We start from the raw sequence: 17,340 nt of genomic DNA, 5'->3' as shown, positions 1-17,340 counted from the left end.
AACGTGGTGCTGGACGTGAAAATGATAACTGCATTGGGAGGAAACTTGCAAAAAACACTTGCGTCGCACCTGCCACCACATTGCGCCGGGTGTATGATATGGCCCTCATTCTTCCTATCTATATTCTGAAGGATTTTACCGAGGGATTTGTTTATTCATATATCATTTTATATCTAAAAACATGATGAATTTTTTTATGGCTGTTGACAGTATTTTCTGATTTATGGAAAATACTCTAATATATCAACAAAACTAAATAAGAATTTTGAACCTGGCTTTAACCCGTGTTCAGAGTTCTGTTTTGGAAATGATAATAGATAATGCATAATTTGCATATTTAAAGGGTTAGTTCACCCAAAAATGAAAATTCTGTCATTAATTACTCACCCTCATGTCGTTGGACACCCGTAAGACCTCCGTTCATCTTCGGAACACAAATGAAGATATTTTAGTTGAAAGCTGATGGCTGAGAAAGGCTTCAGATAGGCCTCCATTGGCATTCAGTACATTGACACTTCCAATATACATGAAAGGCACTTAAAACGTCGTTACAAAGTCCATCTCACCACAGTGGCTCTACAATAATTTTACGGTGCGACGACAATAGTTTTTGTGCGCAAAAAAAATCAAAATAACACCTTTATCCAACTTGTTCTCGACTTCCGTGTGTGCCTCCACGACGCATGCGCGAGAATATGACGCAGATCCGGCGTTCGGACAGATGACCCAGAAGCAATTTGTTTACGAGCAGAGGAAGACGCGCGTGTCTAAGCTGTTGGATTCTACATTGATCGTGCTTTAGGTCTCGGCGTGGTTCTCAAAATGGGGCTTAAGTGTGTATTTCATGGATTCCCGAACGCTGGCGCTACGTCATATTCTCGCGCATGCGTCGTGGAGGCACACACGGAAGTCGAGAACAAGTTGGATAAAGGTGTTATTTTGATTTTTTTTTGCGCACAAAAACTATTGTCGTCGCATCGTAAAATTATTGTAGAGCCACTGTGGTGAGATAGACTTTGTAACGACGTTTTAAGTGCCTTTCATGGAACTTGGAAGTGTCAATGTACTGAATGCCAATGGAGGCCTATCTGAAGCCTTTCTCAGCCATCAGCTTTCAACTAAAATATCTTCATTTGTGTTCCGTATATGAACGGAGGTCTTACAGGTGTCCAACGACATGAGGGTGAGTAATTAATGACAGAATTTTCATTTTTGGGTGAACTAACCCTTTAAAACCATTTCAGAACTTTTTTTTTTATTACAGTTCTTAATGTAATCAATCAACTTGGGATTTTAGGTGATATCTATTTGTTTTTTTTTATTATTAACTTTTTATCCTACCTGTTGTGTCTTGCCTTAATCCTAACCTCATCAGTCCACAAAAAAGAACAAACTGCACAGGAGAAAAATGGAATGGAAGACATGCTTCGAAAAGGGAGGGGAGTGTGTGTTCCTCTCCTTTCATTCTTGGAAAATAATCCTTTATCACACCACTCCTCCTGCTTCTAACACCTGCGCCGGTGGAATCTCCATGTCTCCAATAATCATCCTGCAGCCCTCCTGATGCTGGCCAGTGTCCAGGCTCACAACAGAGGCTAAGGGTAGACGCGCGTAAATGAAACATTGCTGGCAACTCCTGATGAGCCGCACCTGGTGCCCATTGAGCGTCGCCACTGTTGCCATAAATCCACTATTGTGAGTCTCATCCAGTGAAACTATACCACCATGAATGCATTCATGATGTGTACTTGAGGTTTTGGAGCAGATGATCGTCATCATCATCATCGCCAGAGTTGCTAAACATTATGTACGCTGAGGGGAACATTTGGAATTACATACTACCATTCTCCACACTATTATTGCAAAATGAATACTGCGCACAGTATGAACATTTTAGCATATAAAATTGCAAATGTAGTACGCAACCAGAACAGTATTGTGTGTAATACTGTAAAGAATAGTACAATATACAACAATGGAATGGGCTTGATTGGTGCCACCTAACATAACTGAAAAAAATGAATGCCTTACTTACAGTGCATCCGCAAAATATTCAGCACTTCACTTTTTCCACATTTTGTTATGTTACAGCCTTATTCCAAAATTGATTAAATTCATTATTTTTTTCCTCAATTCTACAAAAAATACCCAATAATGACATGAAAGAAGTTTGAAATCTTTGCAAATTAATTAAAAATTAAAAATGCAAAAAATCACATGTATATAAGTATTCGCAGCCTTTGCTCAATAGGCTACTTTGTTGAAGTACCTTTGGCACCAATTACAGCCTCTCTTTTTGAGTATGATGCTACAAGCTAGGCACACCTATTTTTGGGCAGTTTCTCCCATTCTTCTTTGCAGGACCTCTCAAGCTCCATTTGGTTGGATGGGAAGAGTCAGTGCACACTGCACAGCCATTTTCAACTCTCTCCAGAGATGTTCATTCTTGTTCAAGTCTGGGCTCTGGCTGGGCCACTCAAGGACATCCACAGAGTTGTCCCGTAGCCAATCCTTTGTTATCTTGGCTGTGTGCTTGGGGTCGTTGTCCCGTTGGAAGATGAACCTTCGTCCCAGTCTGAGGTCCAGAGTGCTGTGGAGCAGCCTCTGTACATTGCTGCATTCATCTTTCCCTCGATCCTGACTAGTTTCCCAATTCCTGCCGCAGAGATGGTTGTTCTTCTGGAAGGCTTATATAGCATACATATTACTAGGACAATGGCTGTTTATTAGTACTAATAAAGCACATATTAATGCCTTATTCTGTGTGACCATATTCTACATCCCTTAACTGTCACCGTCCTACTAGCAGGACACCTGGCGCTCTTTTTTTGATATCATATCTTTAAGTAATCCTCATAAATTAGGTATCATTCGAAAGCTTACGAACTCAAAATTCATTCTGTGAAAAACTTTTTGAAATCTGATGTTTCTTTACCATGGAAACGGTACTCTACATTCTTCTAGCGGGCTCCTACCCTAGTGGGTGGTGTCATGTTTCATATTACAAAATTTATTTTAAATACTTTATAATCAAAATCTTTTCTAATCTTGACAAAACACATATCGTCGGAAAGGTGACTGTTTTGTGATGGAAGTGATATTTGGACAGAACTGTACAGGAAAATGCATCAAAAAAACAATCAGTGGAATTTGAATGACACCCGGTGGCTATTTTTGGTACAGCGCCTAAACAAAATCTCATGGAAACTTACATTTTTGTGATATCAACTTCAAATTTGGAACACAACTTGGTTAGACATATGGCTTTGATTTTATAGTAATTTTAGAGTAATTTTTTTGGGAAAATATATAAAATAAAAAAATATTTAGTACAGTATTTTTCATTTACAGTAAATGTAAACTTCCATAACTTTTTCATACTTTCATATTTGAATAAATGAAAATCCTTTCACTTCAGCAATAATCTGCCGAGTGTCTTCTTTAAAACAAGACTATATTTAGGTCTATATTCCAAAGCATTCTTGAATTACAGCCCTTTAAGTTTGGATAGTATTCTCAAAAAGGGAGGTGACAGTTGGGTTAAGCAACTAGTTAATAGTGAGAATTGAAACTTATAGTAGTTTTACCAATACTTTTGTTATATTTTCAATTTAATTTTAGTTAAAAAAAGTTATATATATATATATATATATATATATATATATATATATATATATATATATATATATATATATATATATATATATATATATATATATATATATATATATATATATATATATACACTAGTAGTTATTTTATTTTCAGTTTTTTAGTAATTTCAATTCCTAATTTTGTTAAAGTTTTTTAGGTTTAAGTTAAAACATTTTTTAAATATTTGAACTTTTAGTTAAAAATAACAATGCTGCAGTGAAGTCTTTATAATATTGGGTATATTAACAAAGCTTGGTGCACAAACTCTGCTATTGTTGGGAGTCATTGTTCAGCTAACCTGGAGTTTCTCATGGTTAAATGTAGACCGTTTTATCTACCGCGGGAGTTCACCTCCACTATTATCACAGCAGCTTATATTCCACCCGATGCTGATGCCAAGCTTGCTATGAAAGAACTTCACGCAGCCATCAGTAAACAACAGACTGATCACCCGGAAGCTGCGTTTATTGTTGCAGGTGACTTTAATCACTCAAACTTAAAGTCAGTGCTACCCAAGTTTCACCAGCATGTTTCCTGCCACACCAGAGGAAACAAAACCTTAGACCATGTCTACACAAACATGGCCGGAGCTTACGTTGCGACACCCCTCCCCCACCTGGGACAGTCAGACCACCTCTCTTTGTTTCTCAGACCCAAATATTCACCCCTCATCAACCGCGTGAAGCCATCAATGAAAACCATCAAGGTGTGGCCTGCGGGGGCAGACTCCACACTCCAGGAAAGGTTTCTAAACACAGACTGGAGTATGTTTGCTTCTCAAGCCACCAGTGGCGCTCACACGGACATTGACTCCTACACCTCCTCAGTATTGGATCATATCAATACCACCATCGACAGTGTTACAACCCAGAAACAGATCACCACATACCCAAATCAGAAGCCTTGGATGAACAGGGAAGTACGACTCCTGCTGAAGTCACGCAATACTGCCTTCAGATCAGGAGATGCACAAGCCTACAGCGCATCCAGGGCAAACCTGAAGAGGGGCATCAAAAAGGCCAAGCACTGCTACAAGCTTAAGATTGAGGGTCACTTTTCCAACTCTGACCCTCGACGCATGTGGCAGGGCATCCAGGCCATCAGTGACTACAAACCCCCCCACTCCACCCCCGCAGCCACTGATGTCAACTTCCTGAATGAGCTAAATTACTTTTATGCTCGTTTTGAAAGAGACAACAGAGAAACTGCCACCAAGCTCAAACCCTCAGCTGACCACCCACCAATCACACTCTCCACCACAGATGTCTGCAAGGCACTGAGCCGGATCAGCGCGCACAAGGCTGCTGGACCAGACAACATCCCTGGACGTGTGCTCAGGGCATGTGCGGAGCAGCTCGCTGGGGTTTTTACAGACATTTTCAACCTGTCTCTCGCCCAAGCAGCTGTACCATCATGCTTTAAACGCACTTCCATTGTGCCAGTGCCGAAACACTCCAGCCCGAGGTGCCCTAATGACTACCGCCCTGTAGCACTCACACCCATCATTATGAAGTGCTTTGAGCGGCTGGTCCTGGAACACCTAAAAGACTCTATACCATCCACATTGGACTCACACCAGTTTGCCTACCGCAGCAATAGGAGCACAGAGGATGCCGTTTCCATGGCACTGCACTCTGTGCTCACCGATCTGGACAGTAAAAACACTTATGCACGCATGCTGTTTGTTGACTTCAGCTCAGCATTCAACACTGTCATCCCATCCAAGTTAATTGCCAAACTTGGAGACCTGGGCATCAACACTTCAATGTGTAACTGGATTTTGGACTTCCTAACTGACAGACCCCAGAATGTTCGATCAGGATCCACCTGCTCCACATCCATCACACTCAACACTGGTGTACCACAGGGCTGTGTGCTAAGTCCGTTTCTCTACTCCCTCTTCACCTCCGACTGCAAGCCTGTGTATGGAACTAATTCCATCGTCAAGTTTGCGGACGACACTACGGTGATTGGTCTCATCAGCAACAACGATGAGACTGCCTACAGGGAAGAGATCCAGCACCTGGCCACATGGTGCGCTGATAATAACCTGCTCCTCAACACCACCAAAACGAAGGAGCTCATCGTGGACTTCAGGAAGGAGTCAAGAGGCACACACGACACCATCCACATCAATGGAATGGCTGTTGAGCGTGTCTCCAGTTTCAAGTTCCTGGGGATCCACATCTCGGCGGACATGTCGTGGACGACCAACACCTCCAGCCTGGTCAAGAAGGCTCACCAGCGCCTCTTCTTCCTGAGGACACTGAGGAAGAATCAGCTCTCCTCGGCCATCCTGGTGAACTTCTACCGCTGCGCAATAGAAAGCATCCTGACCAACTGTGTGGCAGTGTGGTATGGGAGCTGCTCTGTTGCGGAGCGCAAGGCACTGCAGCGGGTGGTGAAAACTGCCCAGCGCATCACAGGGACTCCACTGCCTGCCATCGAACACATCCAGAGGAAACGCTGCCTGCATCGAGCTCGCAGCATCCTCAAGGACTCCTCTCACCCAGCCCACAGACTGTTTTCTCTCCTGCCCTCCGGCAGGCGTTTCAGGATCCTCCGGACCAGGACCAGCAGACTAAAGAACAGTTTTTTCCCCAGAGCTGTCTCTTTATTGAACTCAAACCCCCGTTGATCCACTTCCCTCATAAACTGATAACTCTCCTACCTCACATCTGCCTTCACTTTGTTATTTGCACTACTGACTGTTTATTACAGTAACAACTGTTTACTTATGCATTCTGCACCACCATACCGTAACTGGATAATGCTCATCTGCACTGCCGACTGTATTTACAGTAACAATGTTTACATTTGCATTTTGCACCGTACTTCTAACTGGAATATGCAACCACTTTCCACTGCACTTTTACACTTTCTTTCGGATAGCTCTGTCCATAATTTATTGTACTAACTTAATACACTGCTATATTCCTCATATTAGCCTAACATATTATTGTATACCTCTAACTGTAAATTCTGTTCAAGTAATAACCGTCTGTATATTTATTCATAGTACATAGTCACCTGTAAATTCTGTTTATAGTAATAGCCATCTGTATATTTATTCATAGTACATATTCACCTGTAAATTCTGTTTATAGTAATAGCCATCTGTATATTTATTCACTGTATATATTCATCTGTAAATTCAGTTCTACTTATAGTAATAACCATCTCTCTACTTATACATATTTATATATATTCAGAACATTTTTATGTCCTGCACTTACGCAACCATTGTATATATCCTGCACTTGCTGCTATTGCACTTCTGGTTAGACCTAAACTGCATTTCGTTGCCTTGTACTTGTACTTGTACTTGTGTAATGACAATAAAGTTGAATCTAATCTAATCTAATCTAATCTAATATTTGAGCACCTCCATCAATGTAAGTCTAAAGAAATCTTATTCTCCATAAGATGAAAACCATAAACCTAACTGCTTTGGAGATATGATTTTACAATTCAGTCAATGAGCCGCACATGAAGTCTCATTTGTGTGACTGTAACACAAACGGTGTATGATGAATTATGTACCGAAGTTTAATACTCGAGAATAAAGGTTTGTTTAAATCTCTAACCTTAGTATAAATAGTGTTAGTTCCCTTAACAAGTACCACTAATGAAGCAAAACAAGATAAAATAAATAAACACAATCAAATCTGATAGCTTGTTTGCTTCCAGCTAGGCATTTTAATCTGACTGCACCAGCATGCACAACCCGAGGGATGTTTCCTGCACGGGAACAAAATTAAGCTCGAGATTAAAGTATATTTACAATGAAGAATCACCATTGAGTATAGAAATGTAGGAAAGGAGCCAAGAGTGAAAGCGAACACTTCTTTATCTTTAGCTAATCCTACATTAGTCTCCCCCCTCCTCTTGCTATTATTGACTTAGAGGGACAACAATAAATGTGTATGGAGAAAATTAGTACAAAGGCGGGTTATTAAGATTTGTCTTCCTTTGTTTCTCTAACTTTTTAATTATTTTTGAATCCTTCGATGGATTTGAACTGTGGGGCTGCTGGTAAATCAATCTCCCTCGGTCCTTCTTTTCTCATTTGTATAGGCCCTGGTGCATTACCCACTGCTCCTCATCCAAGCTCCTAAATGACTGCCTGACTATGCATTTCCAGACTTAATGAACAAAGAAAATATCGAATTGGGAACTTTTATCTGCGACCCAATGCCACTTTCTTCCTGTGTTAATATAGAACTTATATCTAATAGCCCGTCCCTTTTCTTCAATCAGATATAGGGTATGTTTACATGACATCATTGTACTAAAAACAGAGCGTTTTTTCCTCGGCATTTTTTGTGTACAGATGACAAAGTTGTCCAAATGATCCCCGTTCACGAGGATCCACGAAAACAACTATAAACGTTGTTATTCATGCTAGGCCAGTAGTCAGCACTTTGTCAATAGCGGTACGGTACCGTTTTCATAAACTTGCACTTTGAAACCCGATTGCATTGATAGGGTTGCATTTTCAGGCCCACAAAACTCTGTTGTTGTGTGAATGAATGGCCAAAACACATAAAACGTTTTCCATTTTTAGTTGAACATGGTGTCATGTAAACGGCCCCTTTGTTTGCTCATGATTTAATATCAGCCAAAAACCATGGCTAAATCCGAAATCGCCCCCTAAACCCTCAATCACTATTCCCTACTTTAGTCCACTAATACAGTTCACTTGAAGGAGTGAATGAAAACAAGTGAGTGCATTCGGACAGCCGTTGAGTGTACATCAACTGTACACTTGTTATTGCGGTGCAATGTGGGATAGAATAAGTGCACTCAATAACGTCCACTATGATTTCGGGCACCACTACAAATGGCTGTCCCTTCAAATAGTGCCCTATTTAAGGGTATAGGGAGCTATTTCAGATTCAGCCCATGATTTCTTGGTTGCAGGTGGTGGGTAAACCCAGCCTGATCTGCCGGCGATTTGATTTCGCCCTGCAACTCAGTCTGGAAACCGTCTCGGGTTATGACTATAACCCTTGTTCCCCGAGAAGGGAACGAGACACTGCGTCGTCGAGTGACGACACTCTGGGGAACGCCCACAGCGTTACGCATCTGAAGTATGAATGAAATCAAGCCAATCTGATTGGTGGTGCGTCGTGACATAGTAGATGACGGCATACCCGGAAGATACAAAAAGGAAGCTGATGCAAACACACACTAGCTCTTTTGCGATGAAGCAAGCGCTCTAACCGTGATAGGTGTGGCGACGAGACGCAGTGTCTCGTTCCCTTCTCGGGGAACAAGGGTTATAGTCATAACCCGAGACGTTCCCCTTCGAGGGAACTCGCACTGCGTCATCGAGTGACGACACTCTGGGGAACGTTAATACCCACTAGGCCACACCAAATCACCCCCACGTCCCAGTGTGAAGCTGGAAACCCAGGCACACTCAGGACGCAAGAACTCGAGCACCAGGCGTCACCGGGAGGTGCAGACTGTAAAAACGTATGAAGGTGTGCGGGGTGGCCCACCCCGCCGCCTCGCATACCTCTTGAAGCGAGACGCCAGAAAGGAGGGCCACTGAAGAAGCCATGCTCCTGGTGGAATGGGCCCTCACGGCCATGAGTGAAGGCAAATTGCGCACCCTATAAGCCGTGGCTATAGCCTGGACGATCCAGTTACTGATCGTCTGAGTTGACGCAGGCAGCCCCTTCTTGGGTGAGCCAAAGCACACCAACAACTGGTCTGACCTCCTCCAATGGGAAGACTTCTCTAGATAAACACTCAGAGCTCTGACCGGGCAGAGCAGATGAAGTCTCCCCTCTTCCGCCGTCAGGTGGGGAGGGGGATGGAAAGCCTGAAGAACCAGAGACCGGGCTCCCTGAGATGGAACCTTGGGAATGTAACCCGGTCTAGGGTGAAGGATGGCCCTTACTCCGCCGGGGGCAAACTCCAGGCAGGTTGGCGTGATCGCCAAAGCCTGGAGATCTCCCACTCTCCTCAGAGAGGTAATGGCGAGGAGAAAGGCCACCTTCAGAGTCAGGTTCTTAGGCTCAGCCAGCTCCAGTGGCTCGAAGGGGGCCTCAGCCAGCCCTTCCAGAACCACCGCCAGGTCCCAGGTTGGGACTCTGGAGCGAGCTACCGGCCTCATCCTCCGAGCCCCACGGAGGAACTGTACAACCAGGTGGTGCTTCCCCAAAGGTCCATCACCTAGAGGTGCGTGGAAAGCCCCAAGGGCAGCCACGTACACCTTCAGGGTGGACGGGGTAAGACCAGCGGAGAAGCGATCTTGGAGGAACTCCAGCACTGAAGCCACTGGGCAGTTAACTGGATCCACCTCACGCTCTCTACACCAAGTGGAAAATACATTCCACTTGAGGCTGTACAGTCTCCCGGTAGAAGGAGCCCTGGAGCTGAGTAAGGTCTCGACTACTTCTGCTGACAGGCCCGCCTCTAGGTACCGAGCCCCCTCAGGGGCCAGACCCAGAGGCTCCACAACTCTGGCCGGGGGTGAAATATTGTGCCCCCTGCCTGAGAGAGCAGATCCCTCCTCAGAGGAACCTGCCACGGAGAGCCGTCTAGCAGAGCTATGATGTCCGAGAACCATACTCGAGTGGGCCACCGGGGTGCTAGTAAGAGCAGGCTGATACCCTCCCGGCGGACCCGCTCCAGAACTCCCGGGAGCAGAGCGATCGGGGGAAATGCGTACAGACGCAGCCTCGGCCACGTCTGCGTCATGGCGTCCAGTCCCAACGGGGCTGGGTGCCTGAGAGAGAACCACAGTGGACAGTGGGACGTCTCTCGAGACGCGAACAAGTCCACTTCCACTGGGCCGAATCTCTCGCACATGGCCTCCACCACCTCTGGGTGGAGTCGCCACTCCCCGGGCCTCAGCCCCTGCCTCGACAGGATGTCTGCTCCCTGATTTTGGTCCCCGGGAATGTACATCGCCCTGAGGGACGATAACTTCCCCTGGGACCACAGGAGGATTTGATGCGCCAGTCTGCATAGAGGGCGCGACCTCAAACCCCCCTGGTGATTGAGATACGCGACAACCGAAGTGTTGTCTGAGCGTATCAGGACATGGTGGCCGCGGAGGTCCGGGTAAAAGCTCCTCAGAGCTTTGTAGACCGCCAGCATCTCCAGGCAGTTGATATGCCATGAAGAATGCCGGGTCTCCCACAGACCTCTCGCAAAGCGGCCTTCCATGACCGCGCCCCAACCAGTGAGGGAGGCATCTGTTGAAACGGCTTTCCGGCAACATGATGCTCCCAGCACTGGCCCCTGGGACAGGAACCAAGGTTTCCGCCATATGACGAGGGAACGAAGGCATCTGCGCGTTACCCTGATCATACAAAACGGATTTCCCCTCGGGGAAAACCCCTTGGCCCTCAGCCACCACTGTAGGGGTCTCATATGCAGCAGGCCAAAAGGTATCACGTTGGACGCTGCTGCCATGAGCCCCAGCAGTCTCTGGAACTGCTTCACAGTGAGGCTGCGGCCTGGCTTCACTCTGGAGACCTTCGCCAGTATGGATTCCACGCGTGCGGGAGACATACGTGCCCGCATCGACGTGGAATCCCATACGACTCCCAGGAACGTGGTCCTCTGCAAGGGCGTCAACACGCTTTTCTTCGTGTTGAGTCTCAGCCCCAAGCACCTTATGTGGGCCAGAACGACATCTCGATGCCGAACCGCCATCTCGCGCGATCTGGCCAGTATGAGCCAGTCGTCGATGTAATTTAGTATACGGATGCCCTGGAGTCTCAGCGGAGCCAGTGCTGCATCCATACACTTGGTGAAGGTGCGAGGGGAGAGTGCCAGGCCGAAGGGAAGAACCCGATATTGGTACGCTTCGCCCCCGAAAGCGAACCTCAGGAACCTCCTATGGGTTGGAAGGATGGAAATATGGAAGTATGCGTCCTTTAGATCTATCGTGACGAACCAGTCCTCGGACTGGATCTGACTCATGATGGCTGGAATTGTGAGCATCCTGAACCTGAATCTCCTCAGAGACCGATTCAGGAGCCTGAGATCTATTATCGGACGCAACCCACCATCCTTCTTGGGAACTATAAAGTACCGGCTGTAGAACCCGGAGTCCCTGTTCGCCAACGGAACCCGCTCTATGGCTTCCTTGGCTAACAGGGCCTGTACTTCTTGTTCCATAACCCGAACCTGCTCTGGGCCGACCACAGTCCGGACCACCCCGTTGAACTTCGGGGGAGGAGAACCGAACTGTGGTCTGTAACCCAGCTCTACAGTCTGCAGGACCCATGTAGATACACTCGGAAGGCATGTCCATGCGCCAAGATAATCTACTGAGGGAACCAGCCTCTCGAGGCTCCTGACCGGCAGGGAGAAGTCGGGAACGATTTTCGGTGGGTGCACACGTTTGCTGTCCAGCCGCAAGTCCTGTTGGAGGCAGCGAAGACAGCACGCGTGTGCGGGAGATCAGTGAGGCCCGAAGCGTCTGTGACGGCGGGAACACAGCACTGATCTCCCGAGAGCTCCGGGGGGAAGACGACCTTGGTCGTTCCGTCCCGGGGGGGGGGCAGCTCTCAGCGTTCCAGCCGCAGCTAGGACCGCTTAGTGGCAGCCTTCTTCGCCTGAAGGACGGTCCTCAGATCGACCTTAGGCTCGGAAGGCTTGCCACGAGAGCGCCGCCTCTTTTGCCAGGCTCCCTCAGGAGGGGCGCGAGAAGCAACACTCTCTTTCTGCACTTGCCGGTGCGAGGAGCTAGTAGACGGCCGAGGCTGTCCCTTTGAGACAGCCTTCCCCGAGGAGCTGGATCGACGAGGGAGATACTGCTGGAAGGCCGCCGCCTGCTTTCTCACCTCCTGGAACCTCTCGACGACGGTGTTAACCGCGCCGCCGAAAAGCCCAGAAGGCGAGACCGGGGAATCTAGGAGAAAGTGTTTCTCTCTCTCCTTCATCCCCGACAGGTTTAACCATAAATGCCTCTCCACACACACCATACCCGCCATGGAGCGGCCGATGGAACGGGCCATCTCCTTGGCGATGCGGAGAGACAAATCGGTGGCCTTCCTGAGTTCGAGGACATCGTCCGGAGACGGGCCCCCGCCCTCGTCGAGCTCCTTGAGGAGGTCGGCCTGGTAGGCCTGCAACACCGCCATAGTGTGCAGGCAACTACCAGCCCGCCCAGCCGCCATATATGCCCTCCCTACCAGCACTGATGTATCGCGCGCTGGTTTGGCGGGCAATACCGGGGTCTTCAGGGACGAAGCGGCCTCGGGAGAGAGGTAGCTCGCGAGAGCCTCCTCTACCCTCGGCAGTGTCCCATAACCCTGTTCGGCCACCCCCAGTACGTTACCGAAGTCAAGTACTGGAGGGCTGGTGAGTCTGGCCGAATAGGGTTTATCCCAGGACCTACACAACTCATTGTGTAGGTCCGGAAAAAAAGGCAGACCCCGGCGTGGAGGTTGAGGCTTGCGCCTGAAGAACCGTTCATCCAGCTTACTGGGCGGCTGGATTTCCGGTTCTTCCTGTGGCCAATGGATATTTAACTTGGCCACGGCGCAGGTCAAAACCTCCACTAGCTCCTCTGGAGCGGGTGCGTGAAGCGATGGCTCAGGCTCCACTGCACCCGCCTCGACGCTCAGCACATCCGACTCCTCGGAGCCAGACAGCTGAAACGTCGGGTTCTCCGCCCCGTGGGAAGAAGCCGCATCGCGGGCTTCCGCACGGGCCAGGAGAACATCGGAATCCTCGGACGAGGATAGGGAAAGTGCCTCAGCAGTCCCATATCCTGTCACGAGGTCCCGCTGCGAGCCCCATGATCTACGGCGCCGCCGTGCCTCAGCAACAGCGGGCCCAGAACCCTGGGGCTCGCGGGCTTGGCCGGTCTCACTGAACACAGCCAGCCGTGAGCGCAACACCCTGAGCGGCAGCTTTTCACACTCGCTACAGGCGGCTCCCTCGAGAGCCGCCTTAGCGTGCTGCACGCCCAGGCATTGTACACACAAAAGGTGTGTGTCCGTGCCCGAAATGAATCGCGGACACGGGTGCACACACCTTGTGAACTGTTGCTCACTAGCCATTTTATTTAGGGAATATTTGTGACAAAACAACACCAAATAGACAGACAATTTCACATATAGCGCTTCGCTGAAGAGCAAAAAAGCTAGTGTATGTTTGCATCACCTTCCTTTTTGTATCTTCCGGGTATGCCGTCATCTACTACGTCACGACGCACCACCAATCAGATTGGCTTGATTTCATTCATACTTCAGATGCGTAACGCTGTGGGCGTTCCCCAGAGTGTCGTCACTCGACGACGCAGTGCGAGTTCCCTCGAAGGGGAACTGTACATTCATTTCTACTGCTTCTGTTACACTTTTGCGAGAACCAATCACAGACTGGCTTATCCACCTGGTGCACTATTGGCGGGTTTAACATGATGACGGATAGAGAAGTGATGGGTCATTGCCCGTTGATCACGCCTCTTGTGGTCTGATTGGTTGAAGGACTATCCAATTATAGGGAGTCATTTGAATAATGCTAGTTTATCACGCTTCTTGTGCAGTAGAAAATACATAGCAGACTCCCCAGACCAATGTTCAATCTTAAATTGAGCTTGGTCTGGTGATAGCCAGGCAAATATCAGCCACAAACCATGGCTAAATCCAAAATCTCCCCCTAAACCCTCAATCACTATTTCTTACGTTAGTCCACTAATACAGTTCACTTGAAGGAGTGAATGAAAACAAGTGAGTGAATTCGGACAGCCGTTGTGTGTACATCGGCTGTACACTCGTTATTGCGGTGCAATGTGGGATAGAATGAGTGCACTCAATAACGTCCACTATGGTTTCGGACACCACTACAAATGGCTGTCCCTTCAAATAATGCCCTATATAAGGGTATTGGGGGCGATTTCGGATTCAGCCCATGATTTCTTGGTTGCAGGTGGTGTGAGGAGGAGGGACATTCGCATTCTGGACAGCATGTGATTGGACAGAAATCTGTGTAGTACAGGACGAGTCATCAGTATTTTCCTGGAAGAAAAAGAGTACATTTTAAATGTGTATATTTGCAAAAACAAAGATTTTTTTTATCAGCATTTACTGTGGAGTACACATGACCTCAAAGCTAACAGACATGGACCACAAAGCAAATTTTAAGTTATTTGAAGTATTTTAAAAGCATTCTGCTAATGTTCTCATCTGAGGTAAATCCAGCCAGAAATGTTCTCAAAAATAGAAATTTTAACTATCAAAATCAAAAAGAAAACAAGGCTGAATACATTTCCTTATTAGGAAAAAACAACTTAATACAATGTACATCACCGGTCATAAGTTTGGTGACAGTAAGATTTTTTAAAATTATTATAGTCTAATAAGCACACCAAGACTGCATTTATTTGATCAAAACGGAAGTAAAAACAGGAATAATGTGAAATATTATTACAACAAAGAACTTTTCTGTTTTAACATATTTTAAAATGTAATTTATTTCTGGGATCAAAGCTGAATATTCTGCATCATTACTCCAGTCTTCAGTGTCACATGATCCTTCAGAAATCATTCTAATATGATGATTTGCTGCTAAAGAAACCGGTATAATTATTATCAATGTCGAAAACAGTTGTGTTGCTTAGTATTTTTTGTTTCTTTTTGAATTTTGTGATTCTTAGATTAATCCTGAAAAAAAGTTCAAAAGAATAGCATTTATTTGAAATGGACTTTGTAACATCATACATATCTTTAAAGTCAATCTGGATCAATTTTAATGCAACTTTGCTGAATAATTGTTTTGTTTTTTGACATCAATCAAAAATCTCCCACAATGCCTTCACACCTTTTCATGTAAATGCTAGCTAACACTGAACTAAGTGCAATAAAGATAAATGAATGTGAACACACGACTCTTATCTTTTTTTTCTTTATTGACGGACGGTAGAGATGAATGACAGCACATCAGAGGACATCAAACGGTGACAGAATCTAAAATTACAGGAAGTCTCAACCTTTCCCGATATGACGGGTATGACCAGAACAGATGGGACTGAGTCATATGAAGAACAGTAATCAAGAAGACAAGTGAAATCAGCATCATAAAAGTGCACGGAATTATTCATTTATGTTCATTCATCATCTTTCCAAAGGGACACAAAAGAAAGCCTTATATTGTCTTTAATTTGAACTGTTACAGAAAGAAAAATACCACTGATTCGTGTTTCAAGAGATGCTAAACAATGGCTGACGACATGTATTCAAATATAATAAATGGCGTGAGACTTCTAGACATAGATGATAAGCATCTAATGGTCTGAGGAGGACGGGCAGATGGATTCGCAGCGTCTTTGCTGTATTTGAATGTGAGGTATTTGTGGTGATGGCGAAGGCAGAATGATGGATGTTCTGCAGGCTACAGAGGTTTTGGTCTGGAAGGAGACGGGCACAGCGCCAGGATAATTGCATTGTTTATCCATTACTATTTCCGTTCATGTCAGGCAGAGGGAAAACAATGGTGGATGTCACCGGGTGCGTTCATGTGTGTTTGTGTGTCTGCGAAATATCGGCTTCCTGTTGTTTGGCAAACATTAATTATGAGGTCATGAGACCTGTGGTAAATGAAGCTGAACATTGTAAAACACTGACGGCACATTTACCAGTAACTGTGAAGAGAATTACCTTAACTTTTTGCAATTCTATTTAGCTTTCGCAACTGTTCACAGACAAAGAAAGGCCAAAGTACCTCGGTACAAGCTTTTTGGATATATGTATACTTTAGAAATACCATGTGTTTGGAGATTCACCATGATACTACCATGTACAAACATTTGTGAAAGAATGGGTTGCTCTCAGGAGCTCAGTGAATTCAAGCGTGGTACCGTGAAAGTTTGCCCCCTGTGCAATAAGTCAATTTGTGAAATTTCCTCACTACTAAATATCCTATGGTCAACTGTTAGTGGTATTATAACAAAGTGGCAGCAATTGGGAACAACAGCAACTCAGCCACAAAGTGGTAGGCCACGTAAAAATCACAGATCGGGGTCAGCGCATGCCGAGACGCACAGTGCACAGAAGTCGCCAACTTTCTGCAGAGTCAATAGCTACAAACTTTGTGTGGCCTTCAGATTAGCTCAAGAACAGTGCGTAGAGAGCTTCATGGAATGGGTTTTCATGGCCAAGCAGCTGCATCCAAGCCTTACATCACCAAGTGCAATGCAAAACGTTGGATGCAGTGGAGTAAAGCACGCCACCACTAGACTCTAGAGCAGTGGAGACTTGTTCTCTGGAGTAATGAATCACGCTTCTCTGTCTGGCAATCTAATGGACGAGTCTGGGTTTGGTTGTTTCCAGGAGAACGGTACTTGCCTGACTGCATTGTGCCAAGTGTAAAGTTTGGTGAAGGGGAGATTATGGTTTGGGGTTGTTTTTCAATGGTTGCGCTTGGCCCCTTAGTTCCAGTGAAAGGAAATCTTAATGCTTCAGCATACCAGGACATTTTGGACAATTTCATGCTCCCAATTTTGTGGGAACAGTTTGGCCCCTTCCTGTTCCAACATGACTGCGCACCAGTGCACAAAGCAAGGTCCATAAAGACATGGATGAGCGAGTTTGGAGGAACTTGACAGGCCTGCACAGAGTCCTGACCTTAACAGCTTTGGGATGAATTAGAGCGGAGACTGCGAGCCAACATCTCTTCCAACATCAGTGCCTGACCTCACAAATGCGCTTCTAG

The sequence above is a fragment of the Gobio gobio genome (assembly GCF_949357685.1).
Source record: "Gobio gobio genome assembly, chromosome: 23".
Taxonomy (NCBI): domain Eukaryota; kingdom Metazoa; phylum Chordata; class Actinopteri; order Cypriniformes; family Gobionidae; genus Gobio; species Gobio gobio.
This window is presented reverse-complemented; position numbering follows the sequence as displayed.